The 12,427-nt window shown below is 39.9% G+C and overlaps 2 protein-coding genes across 3 annotated transcripts in view; one reads left to right on the top strand and one right to left on the bottom strand.

Annotated features, from left to right (window-relative positions):
• LOC115270143 (non-structural maintenance of chromosomes element 1 homolog) overlaps positions 1-12,427 on the top strand; it is a 67,843-nt gene that overhangs the window by 28,097 nt on the left and 27,319 nt on the right. The gene's annotated exons all lie outside the window — the stretch shown is intronic.
• LOC109403684 (RYamide neuropeptides) overlaps positions 1-12,427 on the bottom strand; it is an 86,011-nt gene that overhangs the window by 13,762 nt on the left and 59,822 nt on the right. The gene's annotated exons all lie outside the window — the stretch shown is intronic.

The raw sequence follows: 12,427 nt of genomic DNA on the forward strand, positions 1-12,427 counted from the left end.
TTTCTATGCCAAGAAAGCGTTTCCGAAAAAAGTGCTTGAACAAAAGTTATTGCAAAATGGCCAAATTATTCGAAATCAATGAAAAAGTTTTTAGTTGTAAATCAATAGTTTTTTGATTGTTTATCAATAGTTGCACTATTGAAACAAGTAGTTGGCAGTTTGATTTACCTTAGCAGCTTACTATCATATTCTATGAACTATAGCATCATATTCATCTAATTCCGTTTGTCTCGAGTTCGTCGAAAATCGATGGTGCTCTAGAGCAGTGATCCTCAGGCCCATTTTTTCAACTGCTCCTATTGCAACATCTGGATCGATTTTTGAATCATTCAACACGTTTTTCATGATTATTTCGGGAGTAGAACAACTTCCATAAGAAACATTACAAGGAAATCTACGGCAACATAGAGAACTGGACATCATGTGCGGCCCGCGGGCCGCACTTTGGCGACCACGGCTCTAGAGCAACCATGGGAAGTAGAGGGTTAATAACTATAGATATTCCAACTTACCTTTGCCAATGGCTAATGGACAGATGTAAGCAAATAGATATAGACTATCAATAACCAGCGTCTATAGCACTAGCAATCGAATAATTACGCAAAATTTCACGTTTCAATTTCACTCCCCTTACGATTTAACACTTTTTGTTTTGCGTATGCCGAAGGCTACCGTATCAAAGTGCAGTAGCTAGCCGAATTGTTCTTCATCACCGTTCAATTTACAATTCGCCCAATTCAATTTATTGAACTGGCCTTTAATTCACCCATAAAAGCTCTGTGACACTTCAAAGTTGGATTTCACTGCTGTAGAATGAAGCAAAAACTGTTTCCTATTGGTAAATTTTAAACAAACAAGTTGTTTTCGTTCTTGGGAAGATGCAGGCAAATGTGTGCGTGGATTTTCTTCGATTTATACTGTTGATAAATCCTGGCAAGATTGTAGATCGGGCTACGGTTGGAGGAACTCTTCTGGGACTGAGACTGTAACCCTTGTGGAGTTCTAAGTAGAAGAAATACTGAGACAAAGCTTTGTGGGGAATTTGATGGGAGTTAAATGGAGGTCCACGACGGAATCCATTGACATTCCATAAGAAGTATTTTTTCTGGGGCTTCGCGAAAGATCCTCTTTAAATTCTTCCAGGAGCTCTACCGGAAAATCCATCAGGAGTTCCCTGGGAATTTTCCTCCGTAAAATTATTTGGGATTTTCATTAGAAGTTCTACCAGAAATACTTCCATGAGTCTTAGAAGAAATTTATCCAGGAGTTCCTGCTGGGTTTCCCGGAGGGTTTTCTTTTAAAATTTCACCAGGAGTTTTTGGGGTCTTCTGAAATTTGCCCAGAAGTTCCTTCCGACATTTTGTCAGGATCTCCTTCCGTGATTTAGTCAAATATTCATTCCGAGCTTCCCGCAGGAGTTTTTTCGGTATAATTCCTAGACTTCCTTCTGGAATTTCTCCACTTACTTCTAGAATTGCTCCAGAAGTTCTTTTCAGATTCGGATTCCTCTGGAAGTTTCTTTTGTGATTCCTCTAGAAACTCCTTTTGAGTGGAGTTCCTTTGGGATTTCTCCAGAAGGTCATTCAAGCATCCCTTAATTCTTCCAGGCAAACGTTCGTTCAGGAATTTCATCGGGAATTCCTCCTTTAACTCCGTCCAGGATTCATCCAGGAACTTCTTCTAAAACTCCCCCAGGAGTTGCTTCACGGGTTCTTCTCATTAGTTACACAGCGCAACATTTTTTTGTCTCAAGAGCAAACTTATGTGTCTCCGAAGAATTTTGGGCCGCTGAATCCGAATCCGGGCTCAGATTTGCTCTAACACGTCACAATTTTGAGCTATACCTCAATTTATAGGGCAAAATATGCGATTTTGGGCTTTTTTGACAGCAAGCCATTAAGCAAGGAAATATTTTTTTAAGCAATCAAAAGGTTAATTGGTCAATTAACATCTAAATTAACGACTCATGTAAAATATTTCGTTTTACCTAATCAAATTTGATAGATTTTAGCATTTTATGTTAGTATGAAAACTTGCATGCAACTTTTGGAGGGTGTCTTGTATGGGAAATATCGTACCTAACATAAATCGCTTAAAACTATCAAATTTGATTAGGTAAAACGAAATATTTTGCATGAGTCGTTAATTTAAATGTTAATTGACCAATCAACCTTTTGATTGCTTAAAAAAATTTCCTTGCTTAATGGCTTGCTGTCAAAAAAGCCCAAAATTGCATATTGTGCCCTATAAATTGAGGTATAGCTCAAAATTGTGACGTGTTAGAGCAAATCTGAGCCTGGATTCGGATTCAGTGGCTTAAAATCCTTCGGAGACACATAAGTTTGCTCTTGAGACAGACAAAAAGTAAATTTTTGTTACGCTGTGTTATTTTTAGAATTCCTTCAGAATTTTGTTCTGTTATTACACCAGTAGGCGAATTCCGGCGCACTTTTTCTTCGAAGAGAAGGAAATTTTCTTGCTGGTGAGCAATGGAAGAAAATTTCTTCTCTTCGAAGAAACTTTCCCGGAATCCGGCCACAGGAGTGACATCTGGGATCCGTCCATAAATTTCATTCGAGATATCTTCCGTGATTTTTTTTTTCAGATGTTCCATCCAGGATTCTTTCAGCAATTCTCCAGTTCCTTATGAGATTCCTCTATGAATTCTTTCTAGGATTCATCAAGGAAATCCTTCCAGAGTTACAACAAGACTTTTTTGTCGGTTTCGGTCAAGAGCTTATTCTTGAGTTCCTCCAGCAACTCTTTTCGAGATTTCTTTATTAACTCCTTTCTTAGCTCCTCCAGGAACTACTTCTGGGATTCATGCAGGAGATACTTATAGAATTCTTGCAGATCATTTTAGAAATCCTCAGGAAGTTCCTTATGGAATTCCCTCAGGTGTTTCTCATGGGAATTCTCCAGTTTTTGCCTTTCTCATACACCGTAGTGTACTAAAAAACTATATGTTCACTCAAAAAACGAATTTTCGATAGAAGGCTCAAAGGGTCAAGTCACATATACCAATCAACTCAGTTCGACGAATTGAGATGATGTCTGTTTATGTGTATGTGTGTATGTTGTTTTTCCTCCCAACCTCCCCAGCAGAGAAAACCAATTAGAAAAACTCTGCTACACCTTGATGCCTCGATCCCCCTGGTACCACTGATATGCGACTGCTTGTGTATGTATGTGTGTATGTATGTATGTATGTCTGTGCGCAAAAAAAGTTCACTCACTTTTGAAGCACTTCCCATTGGCCGATTTTTCGAATTATAGCTCGAATCACACCGGAATTTTACCGCATTGTTTGCTATTGAAAATGGTCCGGATCGGTCAAGGCGTTCCGGAGTTATGACCATTTCAGTGATCCAGACCAGCACCGGTATGTAACTGGCCGTATACAACACTGAACCAAGCCCCATCATGCGACACATCAAACTGCGGCAGTGTGTGTTAACTTTAGCATGGTTGACGAATTTTGTGCTGAGGGAGACCTTGAATTCCACGATGTTGGTCCAAAATTCAAAATGGCAGCCGAATGTTCAAGGTGGCGGCTGTTTAAGAGAGTTTTAGGCTCTAAAACCATGCAATATGGGTATATTTGATATGGGGAAGATTTCTGGAGTCCAAACATGGCGACCAGAATATCCATGATGGTAGTCTTAAACCCAAGATGGAGACTCCTGATTCAAGATGGCGGCTATTCAATGCTTTTTAGACACTAAAATCATGCAGTATGGCTATATTTGGTATGGGGAAGATGTCTGGACTCCTAAAATAACAACCAGAATATACTAGATGGTGAGCTTCGTGGCCGTGCGATTAGCGGTGCCTAGGCGTATCGTAAGCCTCGGAGTGCGGGTTCGACTCCCGCTCCAGTCGGGGAAAACTTTTCGTCAAACGGAAAATTCTCCATTGGGCCACTGGGTGTTATGTATGTACTGTCCGTTGTCTCGTGTTAGTAAGGTTCAGTCTGTGCAGCCTCTGGCTGCTCCATATTTAAGATGGCGGCTGAGGAAGATATCTGAAGTTCAAAAATAGCGACCAGAATATCAAAGATGGCTATCAAAAATCCATGATGGTGGCTCAACAAACATTCAAGATTGCGGTTGTTTAATGGAGTTTCAGGCTCTAAAACCATTCAATATTGGTATATTTGGTATGGGGAAGACAACCGGAGTTCAAAAATGGCTCAAGATGGTGTCTCAAAATTCATGATTGTGGCTGTTTAATTGATTTTGGGCTCTAAAACCATTCAATATGAGCATATCTGGCATGGGGAAGAAGTCTGAAGTTCAAAAATGGCGGCCAGAATTTCTAAGATGTCGGACTTAAATGGCGGCTCAAAATTCAAGATTGCAGCTTTTTTCAAGAGTTCAAAGCTCAATTATCAAGAACCAGAGAACGATATGATTTCTGGTGCCATGAAATGGATATCTGTTAAACCTATGAAAGTGCGATATTCATCAACATGTCACTTGAGTTTTATTGAAATGGGTTTTCGTAGGCACGAGAAAGGCGCCTTCACCGCTAGGTGGAATTATTAGTTTTTTTTTTAATTTTTTATGACTCAATGACTTCTTATAAGTTCCGTATAAAATTCCTAAAGCATTTTCTTGAAGAATTTCTCCATCTACTTCCTAAGGTAATTTTTATTGGAATTGTTATTGGAATTCCTTTGATAGTTCTTTCCTAAGAAAAATTTGAAGACATTCTAATATCGGAAATAATTTCTAGAAAAGTCCTGGAAGCAATCTCTGCAAGAATCCCGTAAGGAGTTCCTGAAGTAAACCCTGAAGAGAATCCTAGGAAATCCCAGATTGAATTTCTGAACAAGTCTTAGATAAACTTATCGAAGAATCTCTTCCTGAATAAACTCTCTGAAAGAACTCCCTGAGAAATCACATAAAGAAGCTCTGGAGCAATCCTAGATAAATATCTGGAGAGAACACGGAAAGGATGCCGGAATATGTTCATGGAGGAATCATAGAAGGCATCTTTGGAGGGATCCAATTCGAGGATAAACTCAGTAGGAAACCCTGGAGGAATTCTAGAAGGAACTTTGTCGGAATCATAGAAGGACAAATTCTTAACAGAAGACATTTCTGGATGCATCTCAGAAGAAACTTCTGAAGAAATTTCCAGAGAAACTCTTGGACGAACCTTAGAATGAGTTCCTTAGAATTGCTGGAATGATCTCGGAAGGAATTCCTGGGAGAATCTCAGAGGAATATCTGAGTTAAGCCCGGAAGAAACACCTGAAGGATCCCAAAAGAGGATTCTGGAGGTATATCTTGGAATGAACTTCTAAGAAAGAAATTCCGGTTGAAATTTCTGGAAGAAACCCCTGGAGGAATCCATGAATGAATTGTGGGGGAACATTATAAGGAATTGCTGAAAGAATCTCAGAAGGAGCTTTCTGGAGGAACCCTAAAGGAGGAATTTGGAAGGAACTCCTGGCAGAATCCCAGAAAGGAGATTTCTCAAAAGCAGAAATCCCAGATGGATTTGGATTGTGAAAAGAAGCAACTCGAGTAGGTGGAAAAATCTGATGAATAGCATATTAAGTTATTATTGATTGAATTAATGAAGAGCGAAAACTGATATTGGTTTGATTGATATAAGAGGTAAAAGATCAGAAATAATAGCAAAATTTTATATGGTGAGCTATTTAATAATAGCTCGTTAAGATATTACAAGATCAAAACAATAGCAGACAAGATTCGTCATTTTTTTTCTAGAAAAAAAAAATTCAGCATCCAGCATCGAACCTACGACCTCAGGATTCACAGGCGGCGGATATTGTCAAGTGACTCCGTAGCTGTATGGAATAGAAGCGCCCGTCTAGTAAATTGGGAGTCATGGGTTCGATTCCCACCGGAGTACGGGGATTTCTTTTCATAATTCTGAATATGATGTTTATAGATTATTTGAATATTTTAAATGGCGGGAAGATGATTCCTGCTTACACACCCATTCACAAAAAAAAAACCCAACACCATAGAGGGGAAACCCCTCGACTAATTAGACTAATCGTGGAGTTTATGTTAATTAATTTAAAGTTTTACTTGTGACAGGCGTAAAAGCATTTATCATGCCAAGGGGCGATAATGTATGTATCTCCACTCCATGTTATCCCAACTTGCTATAATCCGCGTGGATGGGGGTTAGGTGCTCCACAGTTGTGGCCATGGTGCAATTATGATCTACAAAAGGGTCGTTTTAAGTGTGGTGCACGATGTACCTAATTCAAATGATGAAAATGTTGATGTTCTCATGTGTGCTACAGCATAGGAGATTATTGCTGACCGCTCCAGGCTAGTGAAGTGACGTAATTCAATGTGTGTTTATTAGCTAAGTTTGCTCTCACTATAAACGCTTTGATTAATAAATAATTTTCTGCTAGGTTTAATTTAAACAGAAGCTTAGCTGGAGCGATGAAAAAGTGAAAGTGTTTTCATGATATCGTGGAGAAGAAAAAAGTGGAAGCTCTGTTCAACAGACATGCTTCATAGAAAAATCAAATTGCATCACAGAAATTAGAAAAATGCTTCACAATTAACATCAAACAGCACCATATGAAATATGAATAACTCCATAATAAAAATAAAAATAATTCGCTCTCACTTGTAGTTAGTGGGCATACGTGGGTGTGTTGTGGATTGGTATCTGACCCGAAAGAGAGATGGATTTGTGAAATAGGAGTGCTCACGGTGTGGCTTCGGAGTCAGTTTGGCTTTATATTCCGCAGAATCATTACTTGTTCTGTGGCTTAGTTGGTTAAAGCGCCGGTCTAGCGAATACGGAGTCGTGGGTTCGAATCCCAACGTTGGTTCGAATGAGGCGATTTTTTTCCCAAATTTCATCTCTCTCAAGTTGTCAATTAGCAACATTTTGTGACTTCTCTGGTAAAATGCCGGTAAAAGGGCAATATGTGTCATTGTAACTAAAACTTCTTCTCGAAATAAATGGCATTTGAACGTCGTTGATAATAATGCTTTCAATCTCATCTCAGTGAAACTAATTGTTGCAAAATAACAACAAAAACAAACTATGTCATGTACACTTCAGACTAGTAGAAACCTGGCTTAATTTTGTTCTTAAAACTTTCTGAAATGTATGGAAAAGTAATCATGTTGTCATTTAAAATTAATGTTATCATTAACTAAAGACATAACATTGAGCATTTAACAATATTGTTTCTTTATTTTAACCGATCAGTTACTTTTTTCCAAAGTACTCTGCGAACCGCATTCTAAAGCTTCGAGGGCCGCAGTTTGAGCACCTTTGGCTTAGAGCGTTCAAAAAGTCGGAACAATATTAAAAATTTGTTCAATATATGGGAAATCATTCTACTAAACATAAAAAATGAGGCATGAAACATAGAAAATTATGTAGATTCAATGTCGCAAAATGCAAAAAATCCATAAACAACAATTTATTATCGTTTATGGCATTATCGCCTATTCAATTCTAAAAAGCTCGCAACGTTCCTATTCCAATTCGACACATTTTATTTTCCATAAACTACCAACCACAATACCGTGACGACATCAAACAGCCTGCTCTCACAAATCTGAATAAGGCCATCTTGTTGCCAACGCCGAAACATGGTGATGTCGACCACGCGCATCAAAGCGTAGAAATCAAAAAATATTATCCTCCCTCAGGGGGCTATGCTACGCTTTTTTCGGTCGAAAATGGTGTAACCCCCAGGTCCATTGTTTCGATGGATGGTCTCCAAATGACCGCCCTCGAATTAGGAAAGATTTTCTTTATTGAATTATGCTTCTCCGTCACCACATCGCATCGTGTTGTGGAACGACGTAAACAGTACCAGCAGATGGGCGTTTGGTGTAGTTTATTGTTCCACCGGTGACTGTAATTGTCCGCACGTTGGCTGATACATGCATGAAAGATTAGGCTTTCCGTTCAATTTGGGAAACCATAGAAGAAAATTTGCTACAGACACAAAAATCGCACATCAGAGCGTCAAAATTTGTAGTCTTATGATGGCCGTGAAGCGCAAAATTTTGTTTCTAAGCCTATTGAAAACCTTCATAAAACAAAAAATGGTACTTGAGATGTATTTATTTAATGAGTTATATTTTAATCTAATAAATAGACCCAATAGTTTTATTTGTATGATAAGCTATGGGCCACTTGCATAGAATTCTCAAATCCCAAGTCTAATAACATATGAAAGTGATCAGTACACAGTGGTACCGCCATTAGCATTATCATCAGCATTAAGCGAGTCGCACAAATTCATAGGTGGTACAGTCCTGGACCGCTGTTAGGAGGGTTGCCTCCTTCCCGTCCGAATCAAAGCACAAAGATTTGGAATGACTCTTATAGACAAGACTGACGCAATCCTCCAATGGTCGAGAGCTGCCCTGGCCACGTCCTTGCGACTGCTGAGGGATGGGAAAGGATGGTTAGTTTTTGACACCTATGAAAGATGTTGACAGCTGTTCGATCTCTCAGGCCTAGGTTTCACGGGAATTTGAGTGTTGTTAGTGGAAGGGTAAACTCCAAAGGATACGTTTGGTCAACGTTCAGGTACACCATTGTTAGACTGCTTTCAATCAGTTGTCTGTCCATTTCATCCTGGTTTCCTCGTTATCTTGATGGCATTTAACTGAAAAACTAGAATCTTCTAGGCTGTTCGAGCCCGTATGAAGTTGATCATTAATAGGTTGACTTCTTTTCTCGATCACCCTAGATAGATGTTTAGTGTCAGTAGCGGTTTTTTTTCAATTGACTAAGAATAGCGAACTACGGACCATAAGTACCGGTGGTAAGAGTGAACTTAACAGGTGACCCCTAATTCATGGTGTGATGCGACTATATGCTTACCGTGCCAAGGAATGAATGGCTAGGGGGGTCTAATAAAAACCTAACCGTTAATGGAGTCTGTGGAGCACCAGGGCGCCCTACACAGTATTTTGCCCTTATTGCGCTAACCGGAACAATGGTGCAGAGGACCTTGTGTTTCTTCGAGACAATCAGCTGCCCTTCTGTAATCTCACTTGTTACTAAGTAATGGCGGGATTATGAAGATGTCGTTAATTAGTTTAAATTTTCACCTATATGGTTTCGCATTATGCGATTTACACAGTGTATTCTGTGTATCCTCGTCTTTGGCGTTTACCAATCGAAATCGATTTGGTTTTATTGCTGCTGTTCTATATTGTGCTGTTATTGCGAAAAGTTCAATCTTACCTAGTTTGGATAGTGGTTACGGTTAGGATAGCTCAGATCAATCTTCAGCATGAAAGATCAGCAACAATCAATCTTTGCAGACTTATGCAAATGGTACAGCCCAAGTGGCGTTAGTCCAAGAACCTTACTTTCGTAAGGGGAACTTCTATCTAGGAAACCTTGTGAACCCGGTGTCTGCAACTTTCAGTAAACATGAAATGGCAAACTCACGTGTCATGCCTCGAGCTGCTGTGTGCTTGTCAACAAAGCAATTGTTGCTATCCTCATCTCTGAATTAACCACCAGAGATGTATGTGCTATCACAATCGATGTATCTGTTGGAAACCTCAACAGGAAATGCGTCTATTGTTCGGTTTTTTACCGCATGATGAACCATCCCTACGGATGCTTTCAAGCAAGTCATCGCATAATGCACTTCAAAAAGCCTTCCGCGTATTGTTGGCAGTGATGCTAATGCTCACCATATCATCTGGGGCAGCTCAGATATTTACTTGAGAGGCTCCAGTTCGATGGAATAGCTAAGAAGTACAGATCTTGGATTACTTAACATAGGCAACCGCCCAACCTTCATGGTATCTGCTAGAGAGAAAGTGTTAGACATAACGCTTTGCTCTAGTAGAATTAGTCACGAGCTTACCAATTGGCATGTGTCAGATGAAGAATCTTTATCTGACCATCGCTACATCTTTTTTGAACATTTGAATGTTATTTCGCAAACTTTGCGTTTCAGGAATCCACGGTCAACAAACTGGGCTCTCTTTACTGATTTGGTTGCGGCCAAATTTCATGGATACTCAACTCACCATCTATTGACACTCCAAGTGATTTGGATGATGCCGTTGATACTACAACGACCTTCGTCATGGAAGCCTTTGAAGAAGCATGCCCTCTACGGTCTGTGAAGACCACACGAGGAACCTCTTGGTGGAACTCTGATCTGGCGAAACTCAGGAAACAATGCAGAAAGAGTTGGAACAGATGACGTTCGGCTGGATCGGAGGCTTTTATATCGGCTCGCAAGGCCTACCAGAAAGCTCTTCGGTTTGCTGAACGATCCGGCTGGATAAACCTTTGCACAAATGTTTCCAGTGAAGCCAGTCGGTTGAGCAAAATCCTTGCAAAATCTAAGAATTTTCAAGTGAACGAACTTCGTTTGCCAAATGGTGATTTCACTTCCTCTGATGAGGAAGTTTTGGAATGTTTATTCAGTACACACTTCCCCGGAAGTGTGGATATTACATCTTCGGATGAACCTGATGTCTTTTCTGGTAGTTATGATTCTTTAGCTTCGGCTCGGAGTATTTTAGAATCCATTGAATAAGCACTTAATAGTTTTGCTCCTTTCAAATCTCCTGGGGCAGATGGGATTTATCCTATTTTGCTTCAGAAGGGATTTTATAATTTCAAACATGTTTTGAAACAACTACTTGTTTGCAGTTTTGCTACAGGGTATATTCCCAAATCCTGGCGGGATATTAATGTAATAGTAATTTACGCAACAAGGTGCACACAGCAAAAAAAATCTTGTGATATCACATCATTTTCGCTGCACATCAGTCGCGTCGTAAAAGTGATGTAAACAATTACATCATTTTCATGCAACAAATTAGCTGCCGCAGCTTGAGAGTGGGTCTAGCAATCGCTAGAACCGGATCTTTAGATGAATCATATATAAGTAAAATATTGGCATGGATTCGTACACTGACCCGTTGATTGTGAGGCATATCCCTTACCTCTCAGCTATTTCACCGAGTTAGAAGGTAGGTGATAAATATGATAATGCTTCTAGGTATCCACTGGAATGGGTTTGTTGATACTTTCCGGTGCCAACCAGGGTGTGCATGGTGAGTGTGATAATTGTTGGAAAACGATGTAACCGAGTGAAATTACGTTCGAAAATGAATACATCACCAGAAATTACGCGCCTGGATATTACAAAATTATTTGCTGTGCAGAATGAAGATTTTTACAGCACGAGTCGTACATTTATCCAACGAGGCTTGCCGAGTTGGATAATAACGACGAGTGCTGTAAAAATCGAGTTCTGCACCGAGTTGCGTACAACGTTTTATGCAATTTCATAACAGTTTGAGAACAGTTTTCAACAAAACTTTTTCATCAAACTGCACACTAGCCATGTTTAAGAAAGTCTGATCATAGCGGGTTATACTGTGCAGTTGTCACAAGTTTTCAAACTTGCAACCAGAAAGCATCAAGATGTTGACCAAAACTGAAAACAGTGCTGTAATGGTTTATTACGCAACGCAAATCAGTGCTGTAAAGAACCATTACAGCACTGCTAGTTTGATGTGGGAAAGTAGGCCTTTTCCTGGCAGATTTGCGTGAGGTAAAACAGCCTATTACGATGTGAAATTGCAAAAAGTTTATTCCGAAAGTGGGTCATACGTCGTATGAAGAAGCTTAGAGCTTCAGACCTATAAGTTTGACCTCTTTTCTTCTGAAATGCTTAGAACGCATTGTCGATCATCACATCCGTGATGTTCATCTGGCCAATGTGCCTCTTCATGTGAATCAACATGTTTACCAATCTGGAAAGTCCACTGTGACTCTTTTACACAAAGTTGTTTACGATATCGAGAAGGCATTCGCTGAAAAGCAATCCGCTTGGGTGTTTTCTTAGATATCAAGGGTGCCTTTGGTATATCTCCAATGATTTCCAATTGGATTCACCAAATGCTCAAAAACCGACATCTCTTCTCGACATTGCGTCTAGCAGGGATTAGGAAATTGAGTGTTTGTGGATGCCCCCAAGGGCGAGTCTTATCACCGCTTTAGTGGAATCTCGTAGCAGATACGCTATTGAGGCAACTCAATAATAGCGGTTTTCCTACATATGGTGTAGCCGACGACTACCTAGCATTGTTAGTTGGTATGTGCATCATCACCCTTTTCGATCTGATGCAAAGCGCCCTTCAGGTAGTTGAGGGTTGGTGTCGCCAATATGGCCTTTCGGTTAATCCGAGTAAAACATCTATTGTTCTTTTCATCGAAACGCGAAACCGTAATGGTGTTCGATCTTTACGTCTCTGTTCAATGTGAATGAACAGGTAAAGTACGTTGGAGTCATTCTTGATTCCAAGCTTTCCTGGACACCTCATGTTGAGTTCAGAATCAAGAAAGCTTGTATGGCCTTCGGGCAATGCCGGCGAACCTTTGGTACAACTTGGGGTCTAAAACCCAA

Source organism: Aedes albopictus, chromosome 2 (genome assembly GCF_035046485.1).
Source record: "Aedes albopictus strain Foshan chromosome 2, AalbF5, whole genome shotgun sequence".
NCBI classification, from domain to species: domain Eukaryota; kingdom Metazoa; phylum Arthropoda; class Insecta; order Diptera; family Culicidae; genus Aedes; species Aedes albopictus.